General features: G+C 44.8%; 1 protein-coding gene and 1 pseudogene across 2 annotated transcripts in view; one reads left to right on the top strand and one right to left on the bottom strand.

The window, feature by feature from the left end:
• AFF4 (AF4/FMR2 family member 4) overlaps window positions 1-13,631 on the bottom strand; it is a 94,226-nt gene extending 80,595 nt beyond the window's left edge. Inside the window, exon 1 of one of the 2 annotated variants that reach the window (XM_036313707.1) lies at window positions 13,070-13,631. The gene's annotated coding sequence lies outside the window, so the exon portion shown is untranslated. The remainder of the gene's footprint in view (window positions 1-13,069) is intronic. The other variant, XM_036313706.1, reaches the window with a different exon arrangement.
• A 1,255-nt stretch (window positions 13,632-14,886) lies between these two features.
• On the top strand, window positions 14,887-22,947 carry LOC118657904 (annotated as a pseudogene).
• The last annotated feature ends 590 nt before the right edge of the window (window positions 22,948-23,537 follow it).

Here is a 23,537-nt window from a genome sequence, read left to right as displayed (position 1 = left end):
AAAAATACTAGACAATGTAAAACCTCAATTCAAGAAATGTTTATTACATACACAAATGCTCACACTTAAGGGTAAGTCTAAGAATATATGAATATTCATATTACATGTAACCAGCTGCCTCCCTTTAGACAATGTTTCTCTCAGTAATACTAAATACTCTTTCCTCTTGTTGTCCTACAATTATATACCATGTACCTATTTCAGAACCAAAACCAAATCAAATTATACTTCTTTCATTAATATTTAGAAATGTGTAAACCAAATTTAACTAGTGTAAACTTACCTCAAAAATTGTTGCTACCATACCCTAAAAGCATATGAACAAAAAAAAAATCAGAGAAGCCTATATTTACCTTCAAAGATAAATAAATGAGTATAGAAAATGGTTAAAAGTAAAAATTTACAGTTCTTTTTATAGAAAAAAATCAATCTTTTGATTCAGAGTATTTTAAAGCATACAAATATCTAAAACCCAAAAAGGCATCTTATTGGAAACTTCTGTAATGTATGCACTAGTAATTACTTTTACATCTTTATAAAACAGAGCTAAGAGATTCTTTTTTTTTTTTTTCGCTGTTCTGTCTTCTTTACTATGATCTTCATTTTCTTTTTTTTTCTTTTTCTTTTTTTTTTTTTTATTGCTTAAAGTATTACAAAGGGTATTACATATGTGTCCATTTTATCCCCCCCGCCCTAGACAGTCCCCTAGCCTCCCCTATCCCCCAATGTCTTATGTCCACTGGTTATGCTTATATGCATGCATACAAGTCCTTTAGTTGATCTCTTACTCCCCTACCTTCTGCCCCGCAACCCTCCCCGGCCTTCCTGCTGCAGTTTGACAATCTGTTTGAGGCAGCTCTGCCTCTGTATCTATTATTGTTCAAAAGTTTATAATGGTCTCTATTATCCATGAATGAGTGAGATCATGTGGTATTTTTCCTTCATTGACTGGCTTATTTCACTTAGCATAATGCTCTCCAGTTCCATCCATGACGTTGCAAATGGTAAGAGTTCCTTCCTTTTTAGAGCAGCATAGTATTCCATCGTGTAGATGTACCACAGTTTTCTAATCCATTCATCTACTGATGGGCACTTAGGCTGTTTCCAGATCAGAGCTAAGAGATTCTTATGCAATAAAAGGATTTCAAGCTGTGTACAGTTCAATTCTTACCTATTTTTATAAAGCCTTCAGATTTTATCTGAGCCTGAAAATAACCTACATACATTCAGATCCAGATTTTTACTCAAATTGGCCTCTCTTAGTAGTCCCTTACTTCTCCCCATTTCTAAATTCATCTATTTCAAAGCTAACCACATATACCTTCTTCCAAAAAACCCTCCAAGCTTCCTCTGACTTTTTACTATAATGTTAATAAAAATATGTAAATATAAAATTAGGTATGCACTCATTATGTTTATAGCTCTTACATAACAGTAAAACTAAAACAACTTTAAAATCTAAATATAAAACAAAATTTTAAGTAACATGAATGTAACAGATTGTGTTGGTTTACAGAAACCATACCAATGACTATTCAATCCTGGAAATATGTAGTCTCAAATCTGGTTCTATATTTTTAAACCACTTCTATAACTTGACTTCAATAATACTAATACAGAAAATGCTTATAAATATGTTATACAAAATGGACTTAATAACTGTGCTTATTTGTTAGTTTGGGAAATACAACTTTATACACCAGACCAACTAGTAGTCCTTAAATGTCCACTTTAAAGAGGTCTCACTTGCTAACTCTGGCAATCTTGTTCATTTGTGTTTCCTACCTTATCAAAATCTACATTAAATATATATAAAGTATATAAACCACTGCTGAAGTTGGAAACACAACACCTACACTGCAAACTGTTTTGTGTTCATTAATTACAAAGATGGGGTCCACCAGAAACATCTCAAGGTGAAAATATGACACCACCTACTATGCCAGAGTTCTTTCAGATTTGGCCTGCCAATACTAACACATACTATGACATGGTCCAATTTTACTCTCCAACTTTCCCTTCTGAGCCATTCACTGCAGTATCATCTTAGTACAAGGGACTATAGCTTGGCACAAACACAATAGTAAACAAAATCTAAACACAGCAACAAACTCCCAAGCGAGTATTTGGCTATAAAGCAGTCCTTCAGAAGTTAACATAAAACTCATTAATGTCTAAGTATCCCCGAGTAGAAGAATACTACAGAAAATGGAACACTACTAAGGAGTTTAAAGTAACAAAATCAGATTTGCAGTTTCGAGGGAAAAATCATTCTGGTACAGGATATATAGTAGATCAGACTGGCAATAAGGAAACAAGTGAGAAGATTGTTGCAATAATCCAGGTGAGAGTTGAAAGCTTTGAATTAAGGCAGCAAATGCAGAGAAAGGGTTTGGATTCAAAGATGTTAAGGAAGTAGAATCTTGGGAAAGCCAGGTGTGAGAAGTAAAATAGAGGAGTCAAGGACAACTTGCATGTTTCTAGGAAAAGTGATGATAGTGGTACATTCTCCAAGACAAGAAAAAGAGCAGAATTGGAGGTGAGGGGATTGAGAAGTGGCAGAATAGTTAATCTGTACATAATGAATACTTATAGGGACTATCTGACCAGCTTCTAGCTTCACTTCACCCCAGATTTTCTGGAAATTCTCCCCCCCCATTTACATAGTTGTACTAAAGGCAACCATGTTACAATGTAACCGATAGTGTAATCCTCCTTTCGGGGTATAGAAGACCCCTCAAGTCTGATTCCCTAACTAAAGCTAGGCTAATGCCCAAATCCCACCTGTTTGTATATGTGTATTTGTATTTGTGTGTATACATGTATGTGTATTCTACAATAAAACAAAAACCCGTAACAACTACCACGGTAAATAGGGACATTATAACTAACTGTTCAACCCTAAGGCAATCCTCAGACCCAAATGTCCACTAAGACCCATTTGATCTGCTAAAACAGGAGTTAACAAACTTTTTAAAAGCCTCCTAGTGAATATTTTAGGCTTTGTAGGCCATACAGTCACAACTACTTAACTCTGCCTTTGCAGCAGCAAAAGCAGCTACAGATAACATATAAACAAATAGATGTATTTATGAACATTGAAATTTGAGCTTCCAAAAAAATTTGCATTTCCTATAATTTTCACATGCCACAAAATATTCTTTTGATTTCCCCCACCATTTAAAAATGTAAAACCATTCTTAGCTCACAGGCCATACAAAAGCACACAGCACTATGTCGACTAACCATAGTCTGCTGACCCTTGTAGTAGGCGACATAGATGTGTCCTCCCCTAACACTACTACCAAATGTCCTCTTAGTGGTAATCTTAACCTAAGACAAAAATCTTCCTAGTGGACAGAACTGAAAAATCTTCATTTGGCTAAAAAACTCACTCCATTTTCAAGGAAGACAACAAATGAAGGCCCCTATAATTTGCTGGTTCTATCATTTACCTTATACCATAGCTGTCCACCAAGATATGATGTAAGTTTTGCAACAATATCTTCCTCTGCCCTCCTCTCATAAGAGTTTTAGTTATTTTGTTTCCCAACCACTGTGTATCAGTTATGTTAAGGATGATTAAATTTAGTTTTTAGCCAAATTTTCAGACATGTGACAAAGCATATCTAGGCCTGATTAACAAGAGATCTCACCTTTAGAACCTGAACTCGGAGAACAATGACCTATGGGTGCTGTAGCCAGATGTGAATTTGGGTAGTCTCCATAAAAGAGATAAGGTTGTTTGCTGATATATATAAATTATGTTTATAAAATATTTAATATATATAAGGGGAAAAGTAGGACTGAATAGCCACGGGATGAATGAGGTGGCCCAACTAAGTTTATCTCTTCTTTTTTATTATTGATTTTAGAGAGAGAAGGAGGGAAGGAGGGAGGGAGGGAGGGAGAGAACATTATTGATTTGTTCTACTTATTTATGTATTCACTGATTGATTCTTGTATGTGCCCTCACCAGGGATGGAACCCACAACCTTGGTGTTATCAGGATGACGCTCTAATCAACTGAGCCTATCCAGCCAGGGCCCCAAATATTTTTTGTTTGTTTGCTTTTTAATATATTTTTATTGATTTCAGAGGGGAAGGGAGAAGGAGAGGGAGAGATAGAAACATCAATGATGAGAGAGAATCATTGATCGGCTGCCTCCTGCATGCCCATTGCGCCAGCAACCCTGACATGTGTCCTTGACCGGAATCGAACCCGAGATCTTAGTCCGCAGGCCAACACCCTATCCACTGAGCCAAACCAGCTAGGGCCCAACTATGTTTTAAGAGTACCCTTTAGCCGAAACCGGTTTGGCTCAGTGGATAGAGCGTCGGCTTGCGGACTGAAAGGTCCCAGGTTCGATTCCGGTCAAGGGCATGTACCTGGGTTGCGGGCACATCCCCAGTAGGAGGTGTGCAGGAGGCAGCTGATCGATGTTCCTCTCTCATCGATGTTTCTAACTCTCTATCTCTCTCCCTTCCTCTCTGTGAAAAATCAATAAAATATATTTAAAAAAAAAAAAAAAAAGAGTACCCTTTACTGCACTTCTCTCTGGGATAGTGCAGCCAGAGCACCTTAATACAATGTAGCCCCTCAGCCAAAGTTATGGTCTAGAGGTGGACACATAATCTAATGAGTCCCCTTTCCTAGCTAGGATTTGGGATTGAGACTCAGGTCAGTCTCTCTCTGTTAGCAGAAGATACAAGATTTCAAATTCAGAAGATATTAATTAGTAAGTGTTAAAATTGGTCTGCAGCAAGAGAACTAGCTGAATATGCAAAGAGCCCCTTGATCCAGCTGTTCCTGAGTTCTATCTTCCGCCTTTCTTGGAATTTGTGGGATACCTAATATGTTCCCAATAAATTCTTTTGGCTTAAGGTAAGTATATGCTACTTCCCTAAATAAAACAAAGTGCCTATTAGACAAACTAAAGGGGGATATTCAGTTGGATGAAAGAGTTCTGGTGCCCACAAAACACTTAGAGTGAAGAAGGAATGACAAGGCTAAAATCCAGAATACCAATCTCAAAGGATTACCAAGAATTAAAACTCTGCAAAAAAGCAGTTAGCAGGTAGAAAGGTAGTAAATGAACAGTCATCAAAGTAAGGAAGAAAACAATACCAAGGAAAAATGATTAACTATCAAGTACAAAAAGAGATGGTAAGCAATGATTACACAAGTTGGCAATATAAAAGACACAAGTGGCCTTGGTAAGAGCAATTTCACTGGCATGGTAGGAGGAGAAGTCAAGCTGAAGGTGCACACTACCTATAAAGTATTCTTGCCATTAAAAAAGTGTCAAGCATGATAGTCTAGCCCAGGGGTGGGCAAACTTTTTGACTGGAGGGCCACAATGGGTTCTTAAACTGGACCGGAGGGCCGGAACAAAAGCATGGATGGAGTGTTTGTGTGAACTAATATAAATTCAAAGTAAACATCATTACATAAAAGGGTACGGTCTTTTTTTTTTTTTTTCAAATGGGCCAGATCCGGCCCGCGGGCCGGAGTTTGCCCACGGCTGGTCTAGCCAGTGTGCTAAGTGGTTAGAGCCTCAGTCAGAGCACTTGGGTTCCATTCCTGGTCAAGAGCGTGTACCTCAGTTGCAGGTTTGATCCCTGGCCCTAGTCGGGGCAAGTTCGGGAGGCAACCAATCAATGTAGCTCTCTCACATCTCTCTCTCTCTCTTCTTCCCCATCCATCCCTTTTTTCCACTCTCTCTAAAAAGCAATGGAGAAAATAGCCTCAGGTGAGGAGGAAAAAAAATTTCAAGCCTGAATCAAATCAAGCTCCTAAATGTAACTACTAAAGGAAAAATAGGGGCAAAGGAACATCTATAATAATAAAAGCGTAATATACTAATTAGACCGGACAGCCGGACGACCTTCCAGACAAAGCCGGGGCTGCAAGGGCCAAGCCCCTTGCATGAATTTCGTGCATCAGGCCTCTAGATAAGTGTCTCTCCAACTGATAGCTATGACGCGCACTGAGCACCAGAGGGCAGACGCTCAATGCAGGAACTGCCAAGCTGCAGTGACTTGGCAGCGGCAGTTCTCGGGTGACGTACCCCGGAACCAGAGAGGAGGGAGCCCGATTCCTCGCAGGGCTACGCGATTCCACCTTTGGCCGTGGGTAATGTTGTTTCTCGGGCACTGTCAGCCCCAATTCTGGTTTACTGCACACTTGTGTTTGCATTATACACCCTGTACAACAGCAACTCTGTAGAGTGCCCTCTCACACTCCAGGACCCCCCAAGGGATGTTGGAGAGCTGGTTTCAGCCCGATCCCTGCAGGCCAGGCCGAGGGACCCCACCTGCCGGAGGGACCCGCTCACTCCACAGACGCCCTTTGAGCCACAGCACCACTCCAGGTGCAGCCGGACAGGGAGGGACCCCCGGGAGATTGGCTCCAGGGCGGGTCCAGCCCATCTCGCTCAGTCCCGCCCTGCCAGCCACCTTCTAATTAATTTTCTTTAAATGTGCATGAATCTGTGCACCAGGTCACTAGTATTACATGAAACCACAGCAATGCAATCAGCACAATCCAGACTGTGAGAAATCTCATAGGGTAAAAACCTGGTTTCTTTAACAAACCAATTGTATGGGAACAAGAACAAAAAGACAGCAACCAATAGAAGGAAGGGAAAAAAAAAGGAGGGTTGAGACACATACCCAATGTAATGTATGTCCCTTTATCTGGATTCTAACTCAAACTGTTAAAACAAAGTAAAGCCCAGTTGGTGTGGCTCAGTGATTGAGTGCTGACCTACGAACCAGGAGGTCACAGTTCGATTCCCAGTCAGGGCACATGCCTGGGTTTCAGGCTCAGTCCCCGGTGGCAGCCTATCAATGAGTCTCTCTCATCACTGATGTTTCTATCTCACTCTCCCTCTCCCTTCCTCTCTAAAATCAATAAAAACACACTTTTTTTAAAAAAGCAGAAACTGTAATCAAAGAAATCTGAACACTGACTGGGTATGCAGTGATAATAAAAAATTAGTGTTAATTTTTTAGTAAAATTTGATATTGGATTATTGTTTTACTCCTTATTTTTCAGAGATACACAATGTAATAGTGTCACAATTTTTATTTTACTAGTGTGTCTTCCCTAATACATTGTGTTCCATGTCACCCAGAGTTAGCTGCCTAACAATTAAGGGAGATACAAAGTGATAAAGGATTCCAAGGAGGTAGGTCACAATTGGAGTAGAGTGAAGAATTAAGCAAAACTTTAGGAATGCAATGGTATTTGCCCTGGGCCTTAAAAGATGGTAAAAATTTTTTTTTCCCACCACAATCCAATTTTATTATTTTTTTAAAATATATTTTTTATTGATTAAGATATTACATGTGTCCTTATCCCCAAGTTACTCCCTACCCCCCCTCCCCCGCTCATGCCCTCAACCCCCCCCCCCCCTGTTGTCCGTGTCCATTGGTTAGGCCTATATGCTTGCATATAAGTCCTTTGGTTGATCTTTCCCCCTTACCCCCACCCTCCCCTACCTTCCCTCCAAGGCCCGACAGTCCAATCAATGCCTCTCCGTCTCTGGACCAGTCCTTGTTCATCAGTTTATGTTGTTCATTGTATTCCACAAATGAGTGAGATCATGTGGTATTTATCCACTCTCCAGTTCCATCCATGCTGTGGCAAATGGTAAGAGTTCCTTTTTCTTCTTCCTCTTCTTAAAGAATACCTTTCAGCATTTCATATAATGCTGGTTTGGTGGTAATGAACTCCTTTAGCTTTTTCTTATCTGTGAAGCTCTTTATCTGACCTTCTATTCTGAATGATAGCTTTGCTGGATAAAGTAATCTTGGTTGTAGGTTCTTGCTATTGATCACTTTGAATATTTCTTGCCACTCCCTTCTGGCCTGCATGGTTTCTGTTGAGAAATCAGCTGACAGTCGTATGGGTACTCCCTTGTAGGTAACTGACTTTCTTTCTCTTGCTGCTTTTAAGATTCTCTCTTTGTCTTTTGCTCTTGGCATTTTAATTATGATGTGTCTTGGTGTGGTCCTCTTTGGATTCCTTTTGTTTGGGGTTCTCTGCACTTCCTGGACTTGTAAGTCTATTTCTTTGACCAGGTAGGGGAAGTTTTCTGTCATTATTTCTTCAAATAGGTTTTCAAGATCTTGCCCTCTCTCTTCTTCTGGTATCCCTATAATTCTGATGTTGGTACGCTTGAAGTTGTCCCAGAGGCTCCTTACACTATCTTCATATTTTTGGAATCTTTTTTCTTTTTTCTTTTTCGGTTGGATATTTTTTGTTTCTTTGTATTTCAAATCTTTGACTTGATTCTTAGGATCCTCTTGTCTGCTGTTGGATCTCTGTATATTATTCTTTATTTCAGTCAGTGTATGCTTAATTTCTAGTTGGTCCTTTTTCATATCCTCGAGGGTCTCACTAGATTTCTTGAGGGTCTCACTAAATTTATCAGCGGTTTCCATAAAATTCTTGAAAAACCTTATAAACGTGGTTTTGAACTCTATATCCAGTCGTTTGCTTTCCTCCATTTCTGTCATTTGTGACCTGTTTCTTTGTCTTCACATTTTTTTATGCTTCCCTGTGTTGGTAGAGTGGTTTTGTGTGCTAGGTGTCCTGTAGGGCCCAGTGGCTCAGCCTCCCCCGTTACCTGAGGTGGACACTCTTGGTGCACCCCCTTGTGGGCTTTGTGCACAGTCTTGTTGTAGTTATGCCTTGATTGTTGTAGGATCACTGGGAGGAATTGACCTCCAGGCCAATTGGCATTGAGAATCGGCTGTGTCTGCAGTGGGAGAACTTCTGTGCTGAAGACACCCTTCTGGGGCAAGACTTGCTTCAGTGGGGCTTTGGTGCTCACTAAGTCTGCCCCCTGGGTGTGTCCCTTATGGATCTGAGGAGTTGTAATCCAGATGGTCCCCCTCTGACCACTGGGTACACTGGCTCTTGGAGATTACCCAGCAGGATCTATGAAGAGAACTGCAGATTCCCCTTCCTTTTTTGGAGTTTGGAGGTGCCCTGATGAGGCCCAGCTGTGAAGCAATGCAAGCTGCTGTGGGGCCTTGGGCCTTCTCTTGGAAGTTCTGGGTCTGTGGCCCAGCTGCAGTTTGTTAGGTAATTTTCAGGTTGCAAAGGGCCTGGGCATTCATATGCAAAAGCCTCTGCCGCAGCCTGGGTGGGGCGGGGTCTCAGGGAATCAAAGGGCGGAGCAAGGAACTATGGCGGATTCTCAGCCCTGCCCTAAGGGGCCGTGCGCGTCTCAGTGTCCTGATAATTTAATTGCTGCAAGCACCTCTGAGGGAAAGCTGCCCTCGAGTTCCGAGTTCTGCCCACTGCTAGACAGTTCAGTTTCTCCCCGTATGAGTCCTGGGTCCCCAGAGACTTCCCAGAACCGGAGTTCAGAGCAGTCGGGAGCTTGTGACTCCCTCCCGATTCAAAAAGATAGCCGCGTCCTCAGGTACCAGCCCCTTTCCACGCACTCTCGATTCTCTGTACCTTTGCACTTTACTTCCGCAGCTCCTGACCCTCAATGTGCTTTTCTCTTTCCTTCTAGCTGTAGAATTTCCACTCCGCCAGCCCTCCTGTAAGTTCTGGATGATGTCCGTTCTGTACTTTTATTGTGTTTTGAAGTTGTTGTAGGAGACAGCAATTTCGGTGTTTCCCTATGCCGCCATCTTAGTTTCTCCCAAAAGATGGTGAAATTTTAACAGGTAAGGAACAAGAGAGAAAAGTGATATTCCTGATGGAAAAAATGAAAGCAAATGCAAAGAGGTGGGAAGGTCTTTCTATGCAGAGTATTCACCTGTACTCACCTCTCCATAAAACTATCCCTACCCTGATGAGACGAAAACAAAAACTTGAAGTGAAAAGTCGTAACTCACTAGGCAGCTCCAAATTGTTAAAATCATGGGAGACCCATTCAGGCTCCAAGCAGCCCAGGGGGAGTTCTTGTCCAGTCCCAGGACAGATCAAGACAATATCTGGATAGCCAAACCATACTGGCTGTCCAAGGCAATCTATTCTGTCAATCAATAACTGATTCCCACTCCCCCTCCCCACTTGCTGCCCCTCCCCCGCCGCCCCCCCCCCCCCCCCCACACACACACACTTTGGGAAAAGAAGCATGGAGTTCTTTTACCTATCCTAGGAAATAATGATCAAAATGAGTAATTTAAAACAGGACCCACTAAAAGCCATCACCATGGCTCATTAGAGAGATAAAAGTTATATGAAATGCCTTTCCTCAGGTTACAGATTTTTTTTTAATGATAGCTAGTGAAGCAAATATATTTTAAATAAGATCTTTTTCCTTCAAAAATAGAACAAGTAGTCCCCTAATTGAAATGTTTTTGGAATATTTTTGAAATGGATTCAGTGGTTCTAACATTTTCTACATGCCAGTATCATTAAAATTCTCAGGATATGTTGCCTGTGAAAATGAACATCAAGACAGATAGGAATGCACATGATTAGCCAAAACTCAGTAATTGGAATGCTTATTACTGCCCTCTTCTATGTACTGGAGTATCACTTCAAATAACCAATATAAGTGGGCGTAAGAGATACTAGAAGTAGGGATGCTTTTCTTAAACCAAAGTAAAAAGCAGCAAGGTAACAGGTCAGATTAGCTTTAAGCAGTTTTAAGTCATGACTACACCTTATTTCACAGTAACTGAGACTGGTATACATCCTCCCAGAAATCATATGTAATTATTCCAACTTATCAGAAGAAATTAAAAAAAGAAATGAGTAAAACATAATAATTGGGGGTTCAAAAACTGGGAAACCTTTATATTATATAGGAAAGATTGTGGTAAGGTATCTGTAGAATAGAGCTAAAATAAATAAAATTTAAGTCAATTTTTATAATTCACACTGGGTCATTGTGAAGGTGTGCCTTAAAAAATGCCTCTTTGATTTTCTGAAAAATACTACAAAGCGGACTCATATATTTTGGACTCCATTCTAAACCAGTAGATGGCCACAAAAGGAGAAATACCTGTTTTCTTTGTTCCTCTCAGGTATACATTAAACCATTACATTTACCTTAACTCTACAAAAAAGGTAAGATACATAATTTTTAGATGTCTTCATCTTCTGTAGCTGGCAGTCACTTTTTCCTCTACAAATACTGATCACTTGCTCATATAGCTTTCTTTACCTTTTTGTGAAATCACATTCAAATTCAATTTGAATTCAATCTACTAATTGTATAAAATATTGGGGAGGGTAGAGAGAGGTGTAAATAAAGTTCTTGCTCTAAAGACACTACAACAGACCTATAAGAAAATTGCAATGCAAAGCAGAAAGTATCAACTGTTACAAAGGCGATACAATAACTCAAGGAGCACAGAAAAGAGAATGTATGTCATCTGACAAGTAGAAAGTGAATCTGAATGAAAATATTTTTTTCTTTAAGAATTCTTAAGTACAAAGCTTCACCAAAAGCACTGTAATCACCTTTAACACCCCAGAATTGTAGACACTTTCCAATTAACACAGCTAAAAGCTCCTTTTTTTTTTTAATCAAACAGTAAAAGCTGGGTCATTCACAGACATCCTATCTTGTCCCCATTTGACACAAAATTTTATTTAAAGTAAAATCTGCCTACTGTTCCTGTAGAGCTAACAAACACCAGTCATCAGCCTGCAAGCCACCACAGACTGAATGAAACTGCTGGTATTAAAAAAATAAAAATAAAAATAAAAATACATTGATTGCTTCCAGTAAGTTAACTCTAAAGGATAATTAAAAACAAGTTACTGAGAATTTTTTTGTGTTTGGAAACTGAAAAACGCCATGTTGAATAAGAAAAATTAACCTGAGAAATTTAAGAAGCCAGCTCTGTTAAAAACCAAGGGGCCACTTGCCAATCCTTCTTTATGCACATATTGACCAAAGATGAGTCTAGGCAGATGCAGAGACCACAAAGGATCTTCACCAAATGCCAAGTTCAGACATTTCTCATAAATATTGCAATTTTTGTAATCTCATAAATACTGCAATTTTCGTAAGTTAAAGGCCAGTTAAATAAAAAGAAGCACTTTACAAAGCTTCGCAGGATGAAGATGGAAACAAAGCTTTGCGCTTTAAAAAAAAAAAACACACACCACCACACATTTCAAACGTGACGTTTGCAAATATCCTATCCACACGGGCGGCTACAGCTGAGATGCCTCCCGGAAAACTCCGGCCACGGGGCCAGGGGACGCCCCGCAGGACAGAAACCCCCCGACCCCGCACTGCAACTCGGCACAGGAACCCTCCGCGAGCCCGTCGTCTCGGCGTGAACTCCACACACCGGCGCCTCGGCTCTGTCCTTTCAACTCGATACAAATAACATCGCCGGCGGAAGAGCCGGCCGTCGGGATCCTCCGCCGGCTCCTCTGCCCCGCGACCCATCCTCGGGGAGTGGAAGGAGCAGCAAAGTGGCAGGAACAAAGCACTGACGTCAATTACGAGATGAACCCCGGGCACCGGCAGCTGGAGCCCGAGGCCTCCACATCCCCAGCCAGACGCCAGCCGCCGGGAACCCGCCGAGAGGCAGGCTCAGGAGTTCAGGGGGGGCTCGAGCACTGCGCCCCCACATTCCCATGTTTAGTTAACCCCCTCCGCTGCCCGAAGGCGGAGTGTTCCCCCCCCCTTTTTTTTTTTTTTTTTTGCAGAGGAGGAGGGTGACGGTGAGCAGGATCGCGAGAAGGAAAGCGAGAACTAGTTGGGTTCTGATCGCCAGAACCCAGGCCTATTTTCTCTTTGACTAGACATGGCTGGGAATCGGAGATTCAAAAGTCACCCAACAGCCGGCGGGGTTTCTGAGGGAAGGGGCGGGCTGAGGAACGACAGGGGCCGGAGGACACGGCGAGAGGATGGGTTTCTGGGGATTTTTGTTAGGATTAGGTTAGTGGATGTCTCTACGTGGGGGGAAGGGAGTGGAACGCGGGGGTGAGAGACGAAGGCGGATGGAGCAGCCCGGGCCCGGAGGGTGTCCCCGAGGCCCCCGGGGGACCCCGCGCCCCCGCACCCGCCCCTCCCCTCCCCTCCCCCGCGGCGCGGCCCGGCCCTCGGGCAGCCCCGCGGCTTCTCACCTCCAGTCCCGGCTCCGCTAGGCCCGAACCATCTCCCGGCGGCGGCGGCGGGACCGGGCCTGCACCTTCACCCGACGCGCATTCGAGCCCAGCCGGGGGGCGGCGACAGGCGGCCAAGGACGAGGGGCTCCCGGGGCGCCGAGGGCTCGCAAGGTCTCAAAAAGCGCCGGCGGCGGCGACGCGCCTCACACGGAACAGGCGGAGGTCCCGACCCGGCCCATGACGGTCGGGCCCAGCCTGGGACGGCCGGCAGCGGCGGCGGGGGCGGGCTGACGAGGACCTGGCGCCCGGATCTCCGCCCCGTCAGCTGGCGGCGGCGGAGACGACGGAGGCTCGACTCCCGCAGCCAGGATGACTGACGCAGCGGCCGTGCCACCATGTGACCAGGGCCGGCGGGCGAGGCGTCACGTGACGACGACGCGCCCCTCCCCGCCGGGGACGCGGGGGGCTGCGGGTAGTGGGGGCTGCGGTGCCGGTGCCGAGGGCGGGGACGTGCGCCGCGGGCGGGCCCGACGACCCCGGACGGGCCCAGCGCCGGCCCCGGTGGCGGAGGTCCGAGCCCGGAGCCCGGGCCCGGCGGCCGCGTTCGGAGGGCGGGGCGGGCAGGACCCGACCGGCACCGCCGACGCGCACCCTCCTGCGCGTAGCCGCTAGCGAGGTGCGGAGGGCGGCGCCGGGCCCGGCCGGATCTACCGGTTCTGGGGTTCAGGTGAAGGGCTCAGGCCATCGGCGCCCCCAAAGCCCCCAGGCCGGCTTCCCGTGCTGAGTCCGAGTCCGGGGCCTCAACAGGTCCCGCCGGAAAGGCGGTCTGCGGGGACTGTCCGCGGGGGTGCTCGCCGCCTCGCTTCAACTTCTCCGGAAGCCGAGACGGCACCCCACTTTGTTTTCGTCATCTAAACATTTTCTGCCACTAAACCTGTTCAGAATATCATTTTAAACCCTTTCCTTCACCTCAACATCCTGCCAGTCAGGGCAAACTATCATGTAATTGGGAGTCAAATAATAGTTATGGACCAGACGGACTTTTCAAAGGGTCTCATGGAAGCCAGTGCAGTAATTGTCCAGAGATCCTACCTCTGGCGCATCATTTGGAAAACACTTGGTAATCTGCCTCTCACTTGTTTTCTTTCCATGAAGGAACCCTTGGAGCTGGTGTGTGTGTGTGTGTGTGTGTTTAACTTTCTACTAATTTTGAAACATTTTAAAGATTGTTTTTAATAAAAGAGTTTTGTAATAAATTATTGTAAAGACTGTGCATATGAAAATGTTTCTATTAGCCCTAAAAGCTGGTAACTCGCCAGCATCTATAAGTACATATTTTTCCTAAGTTATTTAGCTGACTACCTATTATTTCTTTTAAGCTTCACTCTTTTTTATCTATATCTACATAGATTTCATCTATATATCTGTGTATAGAGAAATGTATTAATGCAAGCTCAAAATAGAATCCTGTATAATAAAATGCTAATATGCAAATACAGTGGGGCCTTGACTTACGAGTGTCCCGACTAACGAATTTTTCGTCTCTGGGCCGATTTTTTGCTTTGAGTTGCGAGCTAAAATTCGGGTTATGAGCCAGCTTCAGATACCCCACCACTAGTTGGCGCAGCAAACGTCACAGTGAACGCCACAACATCAGCCCAGCATCACGTCTCACTCGTTCACTTTATGATTTGACATACGAGTAATTTGAGTTACGAGCTCCGTCATGGAACAAATTAAACTCATAAGTCAAGGCCCCACTGTAGCCTGAAAGGGAGAACAACAGAACAACCAATTGTTATGACATGCACTGACCACCAGGGGGTGTGCACAATATGGCAGACATCGGCAGCAGACAGCAAAGCACAGAATATGGCTGGTGTCAGCCGCGGCGGGATGGTGGAGCAGGTGAGCAGAGGTGCCAGACCAAGGCGGGGTGCCAGTCGCTGTCATCAGGGCGAACCTCTGGTAGTTACTGAACATTCTTTGCTCCCATGTGCCACAGTCCCACCTGGCACTCAAACCTGTTGCCAGTGCTGGAGCCGCCACTTGCACCTGCTGCTGGCGCCCAGCGCTGGTCCTGATCGCTTGGCACCATCAGCAGGTGTGAGTGGGGCCAGCAAGGCTGCTGGCAGACAGGAGACCTGGGGCCACGGTGGGAGGGGCTGGGCGGGGTATGGAGGATGGGCTGAGACCTGCTCCTGTGCCCACCACAGCCTCACAGCCCACAGTTCCTTTCAAGGTGCACAAATTCGTGCACTGGGCCCATAGTCTATAATAATAAAAGTGTAATATGCTAATTAGATCAGACAGCCAAATGACCTTCCAAATATCCTTCCGGATGACATTCTGGACGAAGCCGCAGCTGTGAGGGCCGAGCCCCTTGCACAATTTCATGCATCAGGCCTCTAGTCCTATATAATAAAAGGCTAATATGCAAATCGACTGAGCAGCAGAATGACCAGCCACTATCATGTGCACTGACCAGCAGGGGGCAGATGCTCAATGCAGGAGCTGCCCCCTGGTGGTCAGTGCACTCCCACAGGGGGAGCGCTGCTCAGCCAGAAGCTCATGGCTGGTGAGCACAGCGGCGATAACGGGAGCCTTTCCCACCTCTGCGGCAGCGCTAAGGATGTCCAACTGCCCAGGGCAGCAGGCCTAAGCCAGCAGTGAGACATCTCCTAAGGGCTCCTGGACTGCAAGAGGGCGCAGGCCAGGCTGAGGAAACCTCTAGCATACATGAATTTTGTGCACTGGACCTCTAGAGAAAAAATAAGTGCTGCTCATATCCCTAACCCAGTTCAGCTGCCTGGTTGTCTATAGGCCTCACCCACTTCTCCCTCACTCATCCTCCCTTCTCCCCAAGAGATGTATAGCCTGGATTTTGAGCTCTGGATTTGAGAATTAGTTCTCCCATCTTCTCAAGCTAGGCCTTCTAGATCAATAAACCTTTCCATGCTCTAAAGTCTGATCTATTGAATATTGGCCTTTCTTTTGGAGCACTGGGCACACAAACTTTGTGCCTGTGACATTGGAGAGTATATTAGCGACCTATTGCTGTTGTACCAAATTGTCACAAATTTAGGGGTTTAAAACAACACAAATTTATCATCTTTCAATTCTGTAAGTCAGAAGTCTAAGCAAGTCTTCCTGGGTAAAGATCAAGGTGTGGGCAAGGCTACTCCTTTCTGGAGGCACTAGGGAGAAATCCCTTTCCTTGCCTCTTCCATCTTCTAGAACATTGGTTCTCAACCTTGGCTGCACATTAGAATCACCTGGGAATCTTTTTAAAATCCTGATTTCTGGGCCTCATCCTCCGGAAATTCTGTTTCTTTGTTACTAATGTTGTGGCCCCACCCCATAACAAAGAAACAGAATTTCCGGAGGATGAGGCCCAGAAATCAGGATTTTAAAAAGATTCCCAGGTGATTCTAATGTGCAGCCAAGGTTGAGAACCACTGTTGTAGACTGCCCACATGCCTAGGCTGTGCCACCGTCTTCCATCTTCCAAGTCAGAAACAGCTGGTTGAGTCCCTCTTAAATCACATTACTATGACCTTCTATTCTGCCTCCCTCTTCTAATTCTGAGTACCCTAATAATCATTGTGTGCCATTTTAGATAATCCAGAATAATCTCCCTATTTTAAGGTCAAATAAATTAACAACCTTAATTCTATCTGCCACTTTAATTCCCCTTTGCCATATACCAGTAACAGCATATTCAGAAGTTCCAAGGATTAGTACATGGGCATCTTTGGGGGGCCATTATTCTGCTTGCCATACAGCATAAGCAGTCATTTAAAGTCATCTACTGAAAAGTTGAGTTCAATGTTCATTTAAATGGGATTTTGAGAAATTCCTGAAAAGAACAATAAAGCTATTTATAATTTTTCTCTTTGTGGTCAAAATGTTCCTGGAATAGTAGTTACGTTGAAGATGACAATGAATTGATAAAATTATGTTAATGTTGACTGAAGGAACCAAAATTCTGCCACCCTGAAGCTGCTTTGGGAATATATATATATATATATATATATATATATATATTCACCCGAGGACATTTTTTCCATTTATTTTTAGATAGCGTAGAAAGGAGGAGGAGAGACAGAGAGAAATATCATGTGAGAGAGACACATCGACTGCTTGCGATTTGTTGCCTCCTACACGCACCCCAACCAGGGCTGGGTATTGAGCCTACAATGGACGTATGTGCCCTTGACCAGAATCGAATTCGAGACCCTTCAGTCCAAGGGCTGACACTCTAACCACTGAGCTACTGGGATATTAATTTTAAGCTGTTTATTAAGAAAACAGAGACTCAGAAAGAATCATTAACCCTCCCCCTTTTCCCAAAAGATTCAGACAGAGAAACTTGCTTCAGGAAGGAGATCTTAGGAGGCAGCCTTAGTCTAATTTGAATTAAGTGTGGTAAACAAGAGGCTTCCAGGCCTCCTGTTAGCTAGCTACCCCCGGGGCCCATTGTGTCTGAGTAGCCTAGCAAGGATTTTCCTGCCATGTGTGTTCCGTTCTTCCTCAACTACCTATAAATCAACCATCCCCATTTCTGAAAACTACTACCACATTCTCCCCTTTCTCCTTTGTCCAAATTTGTCTTATATAATCAATGTTGCCTCACTAATTTTGGAATTTTCATGGAATTACGATGCCTATGTGAATTCCCCGTGCACATGTATTAAACTTTAATTTTCTCCTGTTAATCTGTCTCTGTTAATTTGGTTATTAGCCCAGCCAGAAGAATTTAGAAGGTGGGAAGAAAAGTATTAATATGTTCTTAGCTCCCATAATTGTAATCTGTGTGGATGTAGATGGTTTCAATTCTCAGTGTTTCATCTGAGTCATTCTTCAGCCTGAGCTAGGGACCATTTACACTTGGGGCCATGATCAATCCAAATCTTCACTGTTATTAGAAGAGGGAGGCAGAACAGAAGGTCATAGGAATGTGATTTAAGAGGAAGGGAGAGAGAGGGAAAAAAACTTCGATCTGTTGACTTCCACACATGCCCCACCAGAGATTGCACCCCCAACCTGGGTATGTGCCCTGACTGGCACCTTTTGTTGTATAGGACGGCACTTCAACCAACTGAGCCACACCCGCCAGTACAGGTTTTTCCATTCTTAATCCTACTAGGGAACTCTGCAGAATAGATACTTTAGAGTAGGGGTGAGGAATATCCAGCCTGAGGGCAGTATAAGGCCCATGAAATCAGTTAGTCTGGCCCTGCCAAGGCATTGGGGTGAGTTAATGAAATGTTTGACCAAACACAGCAGGCCAAGATTTAAGCTGATAATTTCGTATGGCCCTCAAATGATGTGATAAGTGTCCAATGGCCCTTGGCAGAGAAAAAGTTTCCCCACCCCTGCTTTAGAGATAAGACTCATTATCCCTAGGTGAAAAGCAAGGGACTGGTGTATTTATGCAACTACTATGGTGAGAGGCCTGCTCCTGGGGATATTAATTCCTCAGCAGCTCCAGCCTGTTGCCTGTGAACAGAGCAGACTCCAGCAGCCAGAGAAGGTTCTCAGGCAAATAAAATCAGGAACATCTGCACAGTTAAAAGTCAGGCTGATATTCCTGAAATGGTAGCAATGAGGGATATGAACGGGCACCAACAGTGTCAGCTTCAATGATAATTACTGTACACAACTGTGTGCTAAGCACAGTACTAACCACTTTAGATGTCTTATTTGAATCTTCTCACCTTTTGACCTTTTCCTCTCTGTCTCGTCCTCTTCCACCATGCTGCTGAGACCACTCACGGAGATCACCAACAAGTCCCATGCTACCAAGTCCAAAAGCTGAATCTTTATTCCTACCTGAGTGGCATTTAACACAGTTGACCATTGTCTCTTGCTTGAAACACTTTCTTCTCTTTGTTTTGGAGATGCCGCTCTCTTGGAGTTTCCCTCCTACCTCCCTGGCGGCTGCTTTTCCGTCTCAGTTGCAGGAGATCCTTTATCTTTTCCTGACTCCTGTCCTTAGACTTGGTCTTCAGCTCTTTTCTCTTTTTCTCTCTGGATTTGGCAAACTTTTGCTGTAAATACCAAATAGTAAATGTTTTAGGTTTTGTAGGACAAGTGGCAAAATCAAAGATTTTTTGTAGGTACATAGTATTAAATTTTACCTTTTTTGCATAATTTTAAAATATATTTCTTTATTGATTTCAGAGAGGAAGAGAGAAGAGAGAGAGATAGAAACATCAATGATGAGAGAGAATCATTGGTCATCTGCCTCCTGCATACCCCCTACTGGGGATCAAGCCCGCAACCCAGGCATGTGCCCTTGGTCGGAATTGAACCTGGGACCCTTCAGTCCGCAGGCCGACGCTCTATCCACTGAGCCAAGCTGGCTAGGGTACATAATTTTTTTTTTTATGAAATCCAAAATATAGTAATTGAGTAAGTTTTATAATTCAAGTCCACTAATGAGAATAATAAATTTGTGTTTTTGGTGGGGAGTGGGGACATTTCACTTAACTGGGATTCCACATTAGTGTTTCCCATCATCAAAAGTGATTTCAGCCCTGGATGGTGTGGCTCAGTTGATTGAACGTGGTCCTATGGATTGAAAGTTTGTCAGTTGGATTCCCAGTCAGGGCACATGCCCAAAGTTGTGGGATCCATCCCCAGACAGATGCATACCAGAGGCAAATAGGTCAATCTTTCTCTCTCACTCCAATCTTTCTCTCTCCTTTTCCCTCCTCTCTCTCTAAAAAAAATCAATAAAAACATTTTTAAAATACGTTTTTATTTGAGAGAGAGAGAGGAAGGGAAGAGAGACACAGAAACATCAATGAGAGAGAAACATCGATTGGCTGCCTCTTGCATGCCCCCTACTGGGGACCCAGCCCACAACCTGGGCATGTTGAACTGGTGACCTCCTGGTTCATGGGTCGATGCTCAACCATTGAGCCCCACCAGCTGGGCAATAAAATAATTTAAAAAATGTATTTTTTTAAAAGTGATTTCAAATATTCCTCTGTTAATGCTGACCTATAATGAAACATTATATATCCCACTTTTGAAAACATCTTTTCACACCGATAAGTACTGGGAAACACTGCTATCATTCCACTGGCATGTGATATTAATATTATTCATTGCAAAGAGGATGGGCGCAACCATGGCACCGTGAGGCAGTGGGGGTGGGGATTGATCAGGGGAAGTCCTCGGCTTGTGGGTGGTCTCGGCCACCCCTCCTTTAGCCACTACTGCCACCACCCGGAGCACATCGTCCAATTGCACCAGCACCACGGTGGTGGCAGTGATGCTGCTCAGCTCCAGCAAGACCAAGATCAAGGAGAAGCATGTGAGCCAGAAACTGAAGCTATTCTGGCCAGTGAGCAGTTCCTCAGCATCCTGATGTGGGGGTGATCTACACAGTCAGTGAGGTAAGCAATGTCCCTGTCCCTGTCCCTGTCATGTGAATGCCAAATTGTTAGTTATTAATAAAGGAAGGGAGCAAATGGAATCAGATTAAGTCTAATAAACCAGGGCACCGAATTGGACATTACACCTGATTCACTAGGAAGCCATAGCATTCAGTCTCCCCGGGGAACAGCCACATCCTCTGTTGAGGGGACTTAACCCCCGAAGTGGGAAGGGAGAATCAGCTTTCTAATCCCCCCAGGGGGACAACCAGCCACTAGCCAGATGGAGGGGTAAAACAGCAGGGGAAATTCCTTTGCTGGAAGGATGCGTGGTAGAAACCAAGATGGCATAGGGAGAGGTTAGTGCCTACAGTAAAAACCCAATGAAGAGGCAAGACTCTGAGGCATGCACAGTTGGAGCCAAAATGGCAACATAAAGGGGTGGAATCTAGCCTGGGAAAAGGATGAGGTTAGATAAGGGACACCAAACCCCAGAAGATCCAGAAAAGGGATTGGTCAGGGGGAGTGCCCAGTATAAACCCAGGAGATTAGGAAAGAGATTGGTTAGTTTGAAAGAAAGCCTGCTCTCTCCCAAGCCCGAGATAATATAATCAAAGCTAACAAAGGCCCGTCATCTGGGAAGCACATGTGTGTTTGCCTGTTCCTTTCCTTGCCCTCTCTCTCTCTCTGTGGCTGCTGTACAGCTCCAAGCATGGGCCTGCGTGCGGCAGTGCAGTGCCAGCTGGAACACAGCCAGAAGCAGAGCCTATGCTGGACTTGCGGAGCCCAGGGCGATAGCATCACAGTGCTGGATCCTGACCCTCCTGGTGGGCACCAGGCCCAGGACTTCTTCCTCAGTGAGACGAAGCTAAACCACCTGGTCGTGGATGAGACAGTGGGCACCTGGGGGCAGTCCTTTGTTTTTACTCCAATAAATCTTACCACTACGTCGCATTTTCCTTTGTGTCGATCCCTGAAATGCTTTCCTCGTGACTGTGTGGAAGAGCTTTATTTCCACCGGCAACAAGATGACCTCAAAGCATACAGCAAGATCCAGGTGGACAATCATCTCTTCAAGAAGGAGAACCTTCCCAGGATCTTGAAGTTCAAGGAGTACTGTCCCATGTTGTTTCGAAATCTTCAGGAGAGATTTGGGATTGACGATCAGGATTACCAGAATACAGTGATACGCCCCTCCCAATAGTGACAGCCGGGGCCAACGCGGCACACGTTTCCTCACCACCTACGACTGGCACTTTGTCATTAAGACTGTGTTAAGTAAGGATGTGCCTGAGACGCACATCTTAAGCACCACCAGTTCATAGCGAGTGTCACAGCAACACCCTTTTGCCATAGTTCTTGAGCATGTGCTGCCTGACTATCGATGGTAGGGAAACCTACATGGTGCTCACTAGAAACATGTCCAGCCATCAGCTCACTATGCACTGCAAGTATGACCTCAAGGGTTCTACTGTTGCCAGAGAAGCGAGTGACAAGGAGAAGGGGTAAGAACTTGCCAACATTTAAAGACAATGATTTCCTCAGTGAAGGGCAGAAATGCAGACAGGAGAGGAGGGTAAAAAGAACTTCCTAGAGAAACTGAAATGGGACATGGAGTTTTTGGCTCAGCTAAAGATCATGGACTGTAGTTTGCTGCTGGGCATCCACAATGTGGACCAGGCAGAGCAGGAAAAGGTGGAGGTGGAGGAGTGGGTAGAGGTTGAGGAGTGTGAGGATAATGGAATGAGCAGCAACCTGCTCTGTTCCTACGGCACACCTCCAGACAGCCCGGCAGCCTCCTCAGCTTCCCTCGGTTCTTTGGTCCTGGAGAATTTGATCCTTCTGTTGAAGTTTGTGCCATGAAAAGCCATGAAAGTGCCCCCAAGAAGGAGGTCTATTTCGTGGCTGTCGATGATATATTCACACTATCTGATGCTAAGAAGAAAGCTGCACATGCTGCCAAAACGCTGAAAAATGGGGCAGGGTCCGAGTTCTAGACTGTGAATCCTGAGCAGTACTCCAAACACTTCAACAAGGTCATGTCCAACATCTTGAGGTAGAGCCAGAGAATGAGATCTGGGGACAGGGACAGGAAGAGGGAGAGGGTGTATTTCGGCTAGATGGGAGGAAAGGGAGCAGAGTGAGGGGTCAGGGAGGGCTTTAGCAGTGAGGCTGCAGCCGGTGACACTGAAAGAGATTCTAGGGAGGGGAGGATGTGCTGTGTGTGTACCTGCTCTCTGGGTGTAGCCTCACCTCCCGCTCTCTTTGATTTATTTTTCCCCATTTGACCCAGGTTTAAAGTGGTTTCCTTTTTGCTACCTTGCAATCTTTTAAAATACCTTGGAGGTAGAGGTAACTGTGGGTTTATTTGGGTTTTTCTGAAATTCCGTTGCTCCAGGTTTGCTACTTATAATGATGTGTCATCACCCTAGTCACCTTTCCCATCCCTGTCCTGAGTTTCCTTCTATGACAGGGGCACCCCATAGACTCAGCCAAGGGTCCTCTCAGAGCCAAGTGCTCTGGTGCCAGAGGAGAGGAGGTCAGACGCCTCATCCCTCCTGGATTAACTTTTCAATTTTATGAAGTATTGTGCACAACTTCCTTCCCCTTTCCTCCTTGGATCCAAGTGATTCTTCCATCTAAATGCTCTCTTCCTGAAGGAACACTCCAGATCAACATCAGTCATTTTGGATCAGAATCAAATATCTCCGAGGGGAGTGAGTTCAACCTCATGAAGTGGTGAGGGGTGGGGGTTGCCGCTGGGCTCTCAGACAGCTGGTTCTCAGAGAACCCCGTGACCATCATTCACACCCCTGGGCGCTCTCAGCTACAGGAGTTCTGATGTCTTCTCTATAAAGCCTGCCTCCCACTGGGTCAAGATGAACTAGAAAGGACCCTTGTGCCCTAACCGGTTTGGCTCAGTGGATAGAGCGTCAGCCTGCAAACTGAAAGGTCTCAGGTTCGATTCTGGTCAAGGGCATGTACCTTGGTTGCAGGCACATCCCCAGGAGGGGATGTGCAGGAGGCAGCTGATCGATGCTTCTCTCTCATCGATGTTTCAAACTCTCTATCCCTCTCCCTTCTTTTCTGTAAAAAAT

The sequence above is a fragment of the Myotis myotis genome, unplaced genomic scaffold, assembly GCF_014108235.1.
Source record: "Myotis myotis isolate mMyoMyo1 unplaced genomic scaffold, mMyoMyo1.p scaffold_m19_p_6, whole genome shotgun sequence".
Classification (NCBI taxonomy): Eukaryota; Metazoa; Chordata; class Mammalia; order Chiroptera; family Vespertilionidae; genus Myotis; species Myotis myotis.
Note: the sequence above shows the minus strand (reverse complement) of the source record. Positions and strands in the feature narration are given on the sequence as shown.